The sequence below is a fragment of the Psammomys obesus genome, unplaced genomic scaffold (genome assembly GCF_907164565.1).
Source record: "Psammomys obesus unplaced genomic scaffold, mPsaObe1.curated_primary_1811, whole genome shotgun sequence".
Lineage (NCBI taxonomy): Eukaryota > Metazoa > Chordata > Mammalia > Rodentia > Muridae > Psammomys > Psammomys obesus.
In genome coordinates, this window is record NW_026596095.1 from 12,342,841 (window position 1) to 12,356,512 (window position 13,672).

Here is a 13,672-nt window from a genome sequence, read left to right on the forward strand (position 1 = left end):
AATAGAAAGGCCTAGAGGGGACAAGATCTCCACAAGGAGAGCAACAAAGTGAAAAAAATCTGGGCTCAGGGTATCCTAGAGAGACTGATGAATCAACCAAGGACCATGCATGGAGAGGATCTAGACCTCCAGCTCTGATGTAGCCTAAGAGCAGCTCAGTTTCCAAATGGAATCCCTAGTAAGAGGGAGGGGCAGGAGCTTTCTCTGTCATGAACTCAGTAGAGTTCAGTAGATGGCTCTTTGATCACCTCCCTCTGGGGTGTGCAGCCTTGCCAGGACACAGAGGAAGACAATGTAGCCAGTCCTGATCAGACCTGATAGACTAAGGTCATATAGAAGGGGAGGAGGACCTCTCCTATAAGTGGACTAGGGGAGGGAGAGTGGGACTGGGGGGAGATGAGGGAGGTTGCTACACCTGGTATAGAAAGTGTATAAATTGCAATAATGAATAAATAAATAAATAAATAAATAGATAGATAGATAGATAAATAAATAAATAAATAAATAAATAGAAGTGCTCAAAGTCCTTAGCCATCAGGGAAATGCAAATCAAAATGACCCTGAGATTTCACTTTACACCCATCAGAACGGCTAAGATCAAAAACTCAAGTGACAACACATGCTGGAGAAGTTGTGGAGAAAGGGAACTCTCCTCCAATCCTGGTGGGAATCTAATTTTACAACTACTTTGGAGATCAATCTGTTGCTTTCTCAGAAAACTGGAAATAGTGCTACCTCAAGATCCAGCTGTATCACTATTTATTTTTTGTTTTTTCAGAAAGTTCAGGTGCTAGTTTACCTGAATTATTTAAAAAAAATCTACTTAATCTTTCATGCAAATAAAATGTAAAATTCTATTTTTTGGATTTTATTTCCTCTTTCTCTGACCTCATCGTGAAACATAAAGAATGGTTGATATTTTTGTCCAAGTCTTTGAGTTTATTGTTAAATTTCTTCAAAGGTAATTTTGAGACTATTGTGAGTAGCATTGCTTTCCTCTTTTCTTTCTCAGTATGTTTGATGTTGTATAGAAAAGGTATTGATGGTTCTATGTTGATTCTGTATCCTATTACTTTCCTGAATGTTTTAATCTGCTATACGAAGTTTCTGTTGGAGTATTTAGGATCATTTATGTATAGAATCATACTTCTGCAAATAAAGACAGTTTGATCCATCCTTTCTTCCTTGTGTCTCCACGTTCCCCTTCACTTTCCTCATTGCTCTGGCTTAAATTTCAAGCATTATATTAAATAGCGATAAAGAGAGTGAACATCCCGTTTTGTTTCTGATTTTAGTTAAAATTACTTTTAAAAATAATTTTATGTTTATATTTATTATAGAATAATGATTTTATTAAGCACACATAAAAGAGTATAAAACATGTTAATATTACATCCTTGTTATTGAACAAATTACATTGGATAACATTCACAAAAATATTTTAAAGTATTTATTTGATTTTTTTTTATGATTGCGGTAGAAATAGGCTTATGTTTTCATGTTATCATTTACTCCCATCTACATTATTACAAAATGCTCTTAGAATACAAGTAAAGCAATTAGATGAAGAAAGGTCAGAAACCATAGGTGGCATATTACTCCAGTCTCTCTATAAAATTCAGACAGGCAAAATAACCTGGCATAGTTTTATGTTGAAAAAGCAATTACTGATGTTTTGCTGTCAGTGCAATTACCAGATTTCAAAGGAGGGTAAACCAAAAAACTAAAGTGGCAAGTACCAAAAAAAAAAAAAAAAGCATCACTCAAAGATACAGCTGAAATTCCGAGTTTTAACATCCAGGCTCTGCAGACAAAGAGCATAGTCTTGTCTCCACGGACAGGGCTTCATGAAGGACATGTTCTTAAGCAGATGCTACAATCTGTCTTTGCTAAAGAATGTTCTCTTCAGGGAAAAAATAGGTTCCGTTTCAACACTCCACAAGTGATAAGTGAGACATTTCAAAAATAGAAGCTCCTACATGTGTTGATGAGACAATATGTCATTGGTTTAAAAAAATAGAAAAAGAAAAAGAAAAGAAATCTGATTGAAAAAGCTAAATTTCACAGCCTGTTATTGAGCAGTTTCCAGCTGTATGGAGTCAGCATTCCTTATGGTTCAGGAGATTTTAGATTAGGAGCCCACATTCTTACAGTTTGAAAGTGAGTACCTATTTCTACAAAATATAAAATTATTTGTACTTTTTTTTTTCAAAAAATCAAACATCTTAAAGAAGGGCTGCATATCACAACTTGTAAAGAAAAGACACAAATGGTGTAATGCATAAGTATATAGCTTACAACGCGTAAGGATATATCTTGTTACTAAGGATCAGTAAGACTAGGGATTCAGTCCTTAGCACTTTAAGAAGACAACTGTCTCCTAGTGCAGAAAAGATAGAAAGCACATGCCACTTGCCCGTCATCAAGCTCAATCAGGAACTGGCTGCAGTCATTCTGCCTAGAGCAGGTCTTGCCTGTCTGCATGTCAGTTTTCCCCAACTAGGAGAGTTCAAAAGTTAGAATAAACTCTCTACGAGGCTTCTTGAGCTTTCAAAGCTTTTGTTGTAGAGCCTCTGTTCAAGAAAATCTGTGTTAGGCAAGTTATCCCATTATGTTCTCCTTATATTCAAGAGGCCTGTCATGGATATTTGATCTAATTGTATTCATTTTAACAAATGAACACAGATGTGACACCTGGAAGGACCTATTATCAATAGCTGATTATCAGATAGATATTTTTAATATGAGTTCCCATTGCTTCCATTCTCAGTGTTTGGCACTGTGGAAGACATCACAGAACTTCAAGTCAGAGCATCAAGGTAAAAGATGGAGAGCTGAATTGGCCCTGTGTTCAGCCAAACAACAACAACAACAACAACAACAACAAACAAACAACAAAAAACAAAAACAAACAAACAAACAAAACAGGGCTTCCTAATATGAGGGGTAACACATCTGTTTTCACTTTCTTCACTTGACCTAGTAAACACTGAAATTGGGAAGGACTTTCTATTCATTAATGGCAATTGAAATAATGGATTATAAACAGTAAATCCTGTAGCTTTTGTTTCCCTCTCTCTTATTTATATTTTTCTTATATATATTCTAGCTGTTAAACTACTCATAGAGCAAGCTTTCTTGAATATAAACAGTTTTGGTCAAAGTATTCATATAATCTCTAGATTGTGTTTTAGTGTGCCACAAAAATTAATTTATTTTGGTAGAATATATACTACCTTCCCCCACACGCTATTTGATCAAAAAGTTACACACCCCACAAGCATATTTATCCCCATTTACTCTCCCGCCCACCCAGTATATTTCTCTGAGTGTTTGTTGTTTCCCTTCTTGCACAAGTGTTTACATTCACTCTCCTGCTTCCTGATTTGAACATCTCTTTGAACCCTCTTGGATATCGGCGATTGCCTGCTGCTTCTATACATTAAAACACGAGCAGCCTCTTTCATGGACTTTCCTTGAAATATTTTATAGACTCGACCAGACCCCTCACTCTAAATAAAATTGACTCTGTACAGAAACAGTTAGAAATGGCAATTCTGTGGGCAGTATACTTGCTAACTTCAAGAAAACTGTAAAGTCATCTCGAAATGGAAGCGCCATTTGTCTTTCTAACTCTCAAGTGCAGAAAGTGGAACACGTCATATAAATGACAAATAAATCACATAAAATGCCAGGCATGGAATAAATAAACATGTCTTTCTCTTCATGAGACAAGGATTCATTCTATATTTTAAAGATGTTATGAAATCAATAGCTTCCTTATTTCTGTTGTCACTGGGAGGTGATGTATTAACATTGCTGTCATTGTTTTACTTGCCCTGACACCTCTCAGCTAATGCAGAAAAACAACCTGTTTCTTGTCTAATGCGTTTTGCTTATGGGCACTCAATCACTGGAAATCAATGTTCTGCTAACAATGTCTCCATTTATGCCCGCTGCTTAGGTACATGTAAAAAGTGATTCACAGCATTAAGTGTAAGTGCACTAAAGATGCATGTAGAAAGTGTTACAAAACATACACAAATGATTAAACAAAACTCAAAACAATATATGTAGCCGTGATGAGTAAGCAAGTGTAAGGTTTTGAAACTGTTCTACACAGAAATATATAGTTGTAGTTCTGTTTAAGAGAGGCATACGCTATGAATGGGATTAATAAACTACAAAGTCAGAATATACGAGTCAATCAAACAGTACACTATGATAGCATTTGTCTTTCCTACTTTAAAACTCTCTGAAGTAGATGTACCAGAATAACAGATTTAAGAAAACTATAATGGTGAAAACAGCATTGATTCACAAGACAGCGTGTAGATAGAAGCCACCTGCAACTGACACACAGCATCCTTTGCAATTTTTATTAAAGCATATGGAGTTACTAAATCTCAGTTTCTTCAACTGCTTTTAACTCTCCTTCTCTCTAAAGCTTTCATGTCTACAGAAAGGTAATCACTATTATATGGACTATCATAATAGTAAACTCCATTTGCTTATTAGTATGTAAATTTTTTATCAAACAACAATTTTCATCATAATGGTATAAAATCTAGACCTTAGGGAACAGGGTTTTTCTATTTTGTTTTGTTTTGTTCTTTGTTTGGATTTGCTTGTTTGTTTCAGTGTGTAAGTGACTGTGTGTGTGTGTGTGTGAGAGAGAGAGAGAGAGTTTCACCTGAAATCCTTTAAAGCCCCATTTCCAAAGTAAGTCTTTCAAATCTTGGGAGATCACAAAGGGCAAGATCAATAGTCCACATTGTTTGGAGAGTCTCTTGCATTCTCCTGAACAATTGTGATGGATGCTTCTCCTTCCTTGTATACTGCTTTTTGTTACCATTTATGGCTCTTGTGGTGAAGTACTAGGATCTCAGTTGACATAAAGTCATTTAAACTATGCATACCCATCTATCTATCTATCTATCTATCTATCTATCTATCTATCTATCTATCTATCTATCTATCTTTCTATCTATTATATCTATGTCTTTATATCTATCTTTCTATCATCTATCATCATTTTATCTGCCTATATATATCTGTGTATATATATATATATATACATATATAAATTATCTGCTCATCTATATCTCTAGCTGTCTGTGTACATGTGTGTTTGAGTGTGTGCCAGTATTCCTGTGTATGCATGGAGGTCACAAGAAGAAATGGGGTCACTTGATGCATTATTTATAGGGGCTTGTTAAATAACCAGCTTTTTACATGGCTGCTGAGAACTGAACACCAGTGTTCTTAATTGTAAAGAATTATTCTTCACAGATTGGACATCTGTCCAGCCCACATCGGTGAGTCTTACCCTGAAATTTTCATCTATTTTGAGTTGATAATCTCACCTTAAAGAAAACCCAAAAATGACACATAAAGTTCACACCATTAGTCCATACCTTGTCAGTGAGGCATTCCTTTACAACTATGAAAATCATGCAAATATACATGTAGTATGGTAATGAGGTTATAGATTGACTTAATATTCCATATTAATGTGTACAAAAAAAGTGCATTAACCTTTTTCTCAGAAGAAGCATGGAGCCAAAGCATACTATGATTTATATTCAAAATATCAGAACATAGGTAATTTAAAATTATTAATTCTTAAATTGTAGCTGAAAAGATCACTGTATCTTATGCTACAGGAAGGTGATAAGACATGGAAGAAAACAAGCACATATGTTACATTCATGAATTTATGCAGATCAAGTGTGTGCCTGCGTGCATGCACACACACAGCATAGTAAAGGATGTTAGAGTCCTCATTTCCGTAACCTGCTCTGTCTTCCATAATTCACACTGCGCTGTGTATTCCTGTCTTGTTTAGGGTTTCTATTGCTGTGGAGAGACATCTTCACCACAGCAACTATAAATGAATTTAATTGAGCCTGGCTTACAGGTTCAGATATTTAGTCCATAATCATCATGGTGGAAACATGGTTGGCATACAGGCAGACATGGTGCTAAAGAAAGAACAGCAGGCAACAAGATGAGCAGGGTGCTAGCCTGGCTTTAACATCTGAAACCTCAAACCCCAGCCCTGGTGACATACTTTCTTCATCAAGGCTACACCCACTCCCTGGTGACTGAGCAGTTTTGAGTAGATGGGGCTCATTCATATATATCATAATTTATTCACTTTGTATCCCAGCTACATATTTATCCCTTTCCTCATTCCCTCTCAATCTCACCGTCCCTCACTCATCTCCTCCCATGCTCCTATCCAAGTCCACTGATAGGGGAGGTTCTCCTCCTCCTCTGACCCTAGTCTATCAGGTCTCATCATGACTGGCTGCACTGTCTTCCTTGGAAGGGGGCTCACTCTTATTCAAATCACCATGATTCCTTTTCCTCAAGGAAACACATCCACTAGTTGTTTTTTTGTTTGTTTGTTTTTTGTTTTTTTTTTTCTCTCTTCATGGAAAATTTTGTTCCAGTAAAGTATGAACTATTATTAATCTTGACTTGACTAGAGTTTTTATTTGTACTTAAACCATAAAACAACACAGTGAAAAACCACATGGCTTTCCTTTTTTACATAAATGCACTCTCTAAAAAAAAAAAAGTTTTTACTGTGGACCAGCAGCCAAGCATTGCTTTGGAATTAAAGTCAAGTATATACCCAGCCTTGTAGTACCACATTTCCTATTTGCATAAAAAGTTTGAAATATCTGAGTGTTTTCTTATTCAACTCAAAAGAATAATTTTGTTTTATGTTACCTAGACCACTCGATTATGCTAGTTTTAAACCTAATAAATTACTGAAAGCTGGAATTTGCAATGCCATTTTCATTTCTATATTTGGTTTTTGGATTCATGATTCCTACCTATGAAGAAAGGTACCATGAAAAATAATATCCTAACTCAGAGTCAGTACACCTTCCTGAATAAATGTTTCCTGGCCTGCAAGGTATTATAATTCAAATGACCTTCCAAAGTCTTCTTTAATGGTTGATGGTGTGTGCGTGTGTGTGCTGTTGTTTGCAATGCACCAAATAAGCTTATTTTCTTCTAAAATAAAACAAAATCTTCTGCAGTTCTCAAGCTGACAGTTTCATAACGACAGAAAGCATAATACGAGCCAGCTTCAAGACCACAAGCCAAATGGTGCATTTATTTCATTCGTTTACTGAGGAGAGAAGCTGCTTGCTCAGACACAACGCTTGATGAACAAAGAAAAATTATCGGGTGTAAGAGTCATTCTATATAAGCATAGATGGTAAATTTAAAAGAAATTTTGAGTACAGCGATAGAAAATTTCTTTTCACTAGATGTTTTTATTCCTTTAAGAACAATAAACTACCTTTTTTAGGATAGAAGAAGTATAACTTTTTCTGTCCAGTACATAATCTACCAACTGATAACACCTTTTCATTATCAACACTGGAAAAGTTTCCTGTTGAAGACAGCCTTGAGCTGGTGGATAGTGCACATAGCAGATACTTAGCAAGCCCAGTTGTGGATGTCAATAAAGACGAGGTCCTGAATTACCCTTATCCCACAAACTTTAGCTAATGTTGCCCTGTGTCCTCTTAGCAATGCCTGGAATTTGCAGGCTGATGCTGGCATCTGTTCATGCCTTTTGATTATTAGAGTCCAAATATTTGATTATTGTAGTCCTCCTGTCCTGAGCTCATCTATTGGCCGTCACTGATGTGGATCATACACATGCACTTCTTTATTATTTTATTTACTCAATCAGAGATATTCACCAATATCCAGTATCCACATACTTTCTAGTTACCAACTCCCCAATTGTGTTTATTCTAAGGAAAAAAAAATTATCCTTCAAAATTACAAAACTACATTTCTTGTTATTTGTTCTGTTAGAAAATGGAAAAACTGTTGAACAGAGAACTTCTGTCAATAAGGAAGATTTATTATTTTATCAAAATTAAAATATTTAAAAGTATCAGCACTAGGATGCAAAGGTTCAGCCCAAAACTCTCCAGTGTCATCTTGAATCATGCAAACCATCTCTTTCTCTGTGAATGTTATGTAACTCTCTATGAAACTTTATGTACATTATAGGAAGGACAAGATAATATCACATCATAGAACCATAGTTTCACTTTACTTAACCTGGATGCAAGTCAGTCTTCTCCAGGCCTAGTCTTACATATACAACTTTTATTTGATAATAGTGTTGGTCCAGGCTGTGTACGTATGTGGGTGGGGTGGATTTCATATACACATGTACTTGTGGAGGTCAGACACTGGGCTTCCTCTTCTATCGCTCTCCACTTTAATTTTTGAGTCAGAGTTTCCCAATTGTAAGCTGGCTTGTAAATGACACCTTTAGGGATTTGCTTTTTTTCTGCTTCACACAATAGCTGGGGTTATAGATGCTGTGTCTTTTATATAGCTTTATATAGCTTTTATAGAGACACTAACTAAAGATTTGTAATCAAGTCTTAATACTTGAGTAGGAGGCACTGGATCTACTTAACCACTTCACTAAACCCCCCCCCCCCAAACAAAACAAACAACAACAACACTGGCTCTGAAAAAGTAGTTATCTGGAAAGGATTGTACAGCATTGCTCCAACATCTTGACAGGTTGGTGTGTCATTCTACTGTGTCTCATCAGAGGCTTGCCTGCTACCGGCACATAAAGTACTGCTTGTCTTGTAGAACAAAGAGCCAGTGGTGTAGGATCTTTGTTTGTCTTGCTCTGAGTCTCATTCACAGCTTGTAAATTTCTGCTCATTTTTGGGAAAGGTTCAGAAGAACACACAGAAGTGAATCCTAGAAGGCCTTCAAAGTAAGTAGAAGTTGTAGATTTCTGCAATGAAAATCTATGAAGTGATTGAAACACTAGAAAGAATAAATTAAAAATGACATAAAAAGGAATTCAAAACTCAGTGTGTTATCAGTTTTTATAAGTCTTTGAAATGTTCAATATTTATTTACCTGACTTTGCTAGATAGATGAAATTAATTCTTGTTGATCTGATGAATTTTTTTGCAGAGCTGTATTTGGATACCTAGAAAACACAAAAGTGCACGAATTGCCATAATTTTTTTTAAGTTTTCACAATGGATTTAAGACTTTATGGAACAAATTAAATGCATTTACAGTTCCTGAGCTGTATACCAAATTAGGCTATTTATAGGAATTTTCCAAGCCTTTTGTTTTGTTTTGTTTTAGTTTTGCTTTAGTGGATGCTCTGAATTGAATTGCAACTGTACTTTTGTGATTTAATTCGCCATTTATAACTGTGCTAGTATTCCGGAGATGCCTACAATAAATAAAAAGATGAAGGATGAATCTGATATTATGGCTGTAAATTCTCACAGCAGGCAACATTTTACTGTTGTATGGGTTGAATACCAGAAAGGTTTCCATGCGATAAATTTATCTATGTCTTAAACAGCTATAAAATATGGGGCTTTTTGCCTTTTAAAAGGTCGATCAATCATTGTTATTGAGGACTTTATATCACTGAAAATTTTTCATTAATATTTGAGTCTTTGATAAAGTTTCAAAATATCTTTTCAGCTTATTGTAGTTGAAGCCTTTTTATCCAAGTTTTAATAATTACAATTAACACTTGTATGCAGTATTTTGTATACTGTTACTCAAAATTGATGTCTTTTAGATTGATTAACTAAACAATTATTAAAATAAATTCATAGTATTGAAAATGCAGTAATTGATGTATAAGCTAACTCCTTTGGGAATTCACAATCAATGCTTGAAGATATATTTTAGCATAGTGATGTGAGTTAATTCGTTGCTTAAATAAATGTAAACTTAAAGAGAAAATGTAGATTTGTAGAAGATGTTTCCCAGATATAATATGCCAACTATAAAATGACAATTTTCATCACTACAAAACCATATATTACATATTCATAAACACACTTAATATTTCAAGATAGGATTGTGTCTATTTTTAAAATGTTGATATAAAAGACTTTTTATTTGGTCATTAGATCACATATTGAGTTTTAGTGAGAGTGGTGATGCTGTACTAATTGTAAATATACATTATATTTATTATTGTTCAGAGACATGCAAAATGAGAAAAATGCAAAATAGCTACTTGACAAATGATTAATATCCAGAACATATTTTAAAAGCATCTAACCTGGGAGTAGAGTCATAACTAAGATTATAAAAAAAATATTTAAATAGATACTTCTCAAAAGGTGATATTTAATAGCAAATGAGATTATTAAAAACTGTTAGGCCACAGAGGAGAGCTTTGCAGCCAGTCCTGAAGATACCTGATAAAACAGGATCAGATGAATGGGGAGGAGGTTCCCCCTATCAGTGGACTTGGCAAGGGGCACGGTGGAGATGAGGGAGGGAGGTATTGGGAGGGAATGAGAGATCGGGACACGGCTGGGATACAGAGTTAATAAAATGTAACTGATAAGAAAAAAATAAAATTAAAAAAAATAAATAAAAGAAAAAAAACTGTCAAAACTTGAGCTTGTTTAAAGGTTTTTATCAGGGGAGCGCAGCTACTCCTATACCCTTGACCAAAGACCCCAAAGACTGGTGCTCCTCTATTCCAGGAAGGTCAGCTGAGCACACAGCTTCCTGAGTGACTCAGATGGAGCAGTGAGGGAGGAAGACGACACAGGCCTAGCCAGTCAGATCATCGGAATCAACCCTGGTGATCAATGGGGTGACAGAGGTTGCATCCAGATCTCCCTCACATCCCTTATGATGGAAGAAAAAAAAAAAGACAAAATTTTAATGAGCTAAAATAAGCTATGGTAGAAGAGTAAAATAATAAATGTTCTTCAAGATTTACAGAAAAGAGAAGGTTATAGACTTTGGTTGATACACAAATTGCCAAAATTGCCATGAAAAACAGTTTGAGAAGCCTCAAAAAGTAAGATCACAATAATGTCCAGTTATGCTTTTTCTGCATATAAATAAATATTTTAACATATCAATTAGCATATTACAATAATAATACTGTACTGAAAGTAATAGCTAAGATTGTAATAATAATTGACATAGATGAATAAATAATGAAGGTAAAGTGTAAACTCAAAATGTAATTTCATTCCATCAAATAGAACAGATAAAAATGCTAGCATTTGTAGAAAAATTAATTTGACTGAAATATATTAGGTTAAATATATGTCCATTGGAAAAATGCATGTTTTATTTTGCATTAAATTATATAAAATTTTACTCAAGGACAGATAAGTAGGAAAGATAGAGTATGGTGGAGGTTAAACAGTAGGTGTGTACAATTAGACTAAGATCTGGCGTTCTAGTTCAGAAACTAGAATTCAGTATAAATCAAATACTATACCTTAATTTGCCTCAGTATCAGTTGCCTCTGTGGGAAAAAGTTGTTCATAATAAGAATTGTATTTGTATTGTAAAGCTAGTGTGTTCTACATCTGGAGTAATGTATATATATATCATACATATATATATATGTATATATGTATATATTTATGTGACATACTTTGTTATTTTATCTAATACTGAAAATATACATTTTTGTGATGGTGAAAATGTTAATATCTGTACCAGTTTTCTACTGTCCATTTAAAAAAATTCGGTATGAGCAAAACATCTATAATATTTGTGCAAAAAATTTCAACAAGTGAATGTGTGACGGCACAAACTTTTAATACCAGCACTTGGGAGGAAGAGGCAAGTGAATGTCTAAATACTTGGCTGGCTTGTCTATATGATAAGTTCCGAGACACTGTGAGTCATGCAGAGAGATGAGAGACTGTCTACACACACACACACACACACACACACACACACACACACACACACGAGAGAGAGAGAGAGAGCAGAGAAAAAGGAGAGATTGTCATCTAGGGTTTGAAAGCTGGCATAGTGATTAAGAACACGTGATCTTTCAGGGGACTGTAGTTCAGTTACAAGTTCCAGGGTTGGGTGACTCACAACTGTGTGTAACTCCAGCTCAGTGGAATCTGATGCCCTCTCTGGTCTGGGGAAACATGCACACACGCACACATGTACAGACAAAGACGAAGAGAACTCATACATAAAGCCTACAAATACGTGTATATGCATATATATGTATACATGCTTTATTTATGAATACGTTTGTGTATAACAAGGGATATATATGGTTGTGTATAACAAGGGATCAATTGCTACTTAATACAGCATTGTCCTACTTATTCTGTGGTATAAACTTATTAAGAAATAAATGAAAACTATGTGTCACAGTACCAAGATTGAGATAAATATCAATATTTGAAACCGAAGTGATTTTTTATAAAATATCTAAGATAGATTACCGTTCTTAAAATATGTATTAGAGTATTCATTATATATTTTTAGAAATATTTGAAGCAAGATCTTTTGTAGAAAAAAAACTTAACAGGAATTTTGTTATTTACAAAGGAGCAACAGATTCAGGAAGGAGACTATACCAGATAGAAAGTAGGGTACTAAACAGAAAAAAGAGTGACACAACTCATAACCTCAGCTCTGGTCCTAGGAAGAAAGGCCACAATGACCCAGGTTAAAGACCCTTGGCACAAAGAATCTAAATATTAGCATGTTAAGCTGCAGAATGGAGGGTCGTTTCAAGTTAAACCAAGTTTGAGCATCTGGGCACAGATAGCTACACTAAAGGATGGTACAGTAGGGGACCAACAAGAGTATGCTGACCTTTGTGTAGAGTTATTGCAGGTAGTAGCTGACTCTTAGAGAAAAATGAGAGATAGAGCCTATTGCTCAGAATACCATCCAATGGAAAACAACATCTCAAATTGCTATGAATAAGTTTTATCTTGAACATTGCAAAAGCTTCCATTAAAAAAATCAATTGAGTTTTAAGAAAGAATGAAAAACCCAATTAAAAAACCTCTAGATGTATGAGTTACTGAAAAAAACAAAAACTAAAACAGAAAACCCAAGGTATATGTTTTTTTTCTAGAGAGTACTAGTCTCATAGGAGTAGCCTCTGGAGAAAAGGGGGAATGACTTTATTAAATTCAAGACAACAAAGTCAAAGAAAATCCGATAACTATTTTCTTTTTAATTTTTATTATTAGTTATATTTTATTAACTCGGTATCCCAGCTGTATCCCACTCCGTCATCTCCTCCCTGCCCCTTTCCAAGTCCACTGATGGGGGAGGAACTCTTCCCCTTTCATCTGACCCTGTTTTATCAGGTATCTTCAGGACTGGCTGCAAAGTCCTCCTCTGTGGCCTAGCAGGACTGCTTCTCCCTTGGGGGGTTGGGAGGTCAAAAAGCCTGCCATTGAGTTCCTGTCAGAAATAGATAAGAATGTGCCCCCTCAAAACTAAAGTCTAAGTGGATCAAAGACCTCAACATGAAACTAGACACACTAAATCTGTTAGAAGGAAAAGTGGGGAAGAGCCTAGAACTCACTGGCACAGGAGACAACTTCTTGAAGAGAACAGCAAACAGTACATGTTCTAAGATCGTCAATAAAGGGGACCTCATGAAAAGCTTCTGTAAAGCAAAAGACACTATCATTAGAACAAAACGACAGCCTACAGATTGGGAAAGGATCTTCACCAACCCTATATCTGACAGAGGGATATTATCCAGAATATATAAAGAACTCAAGACGTTAAAAAGAAAAAAAAAATCAAATAATCCAATTAAAAAATGGGGAACAGAGCTAAACAGAGAATTCTCCGTAGAGGACTATAGAAT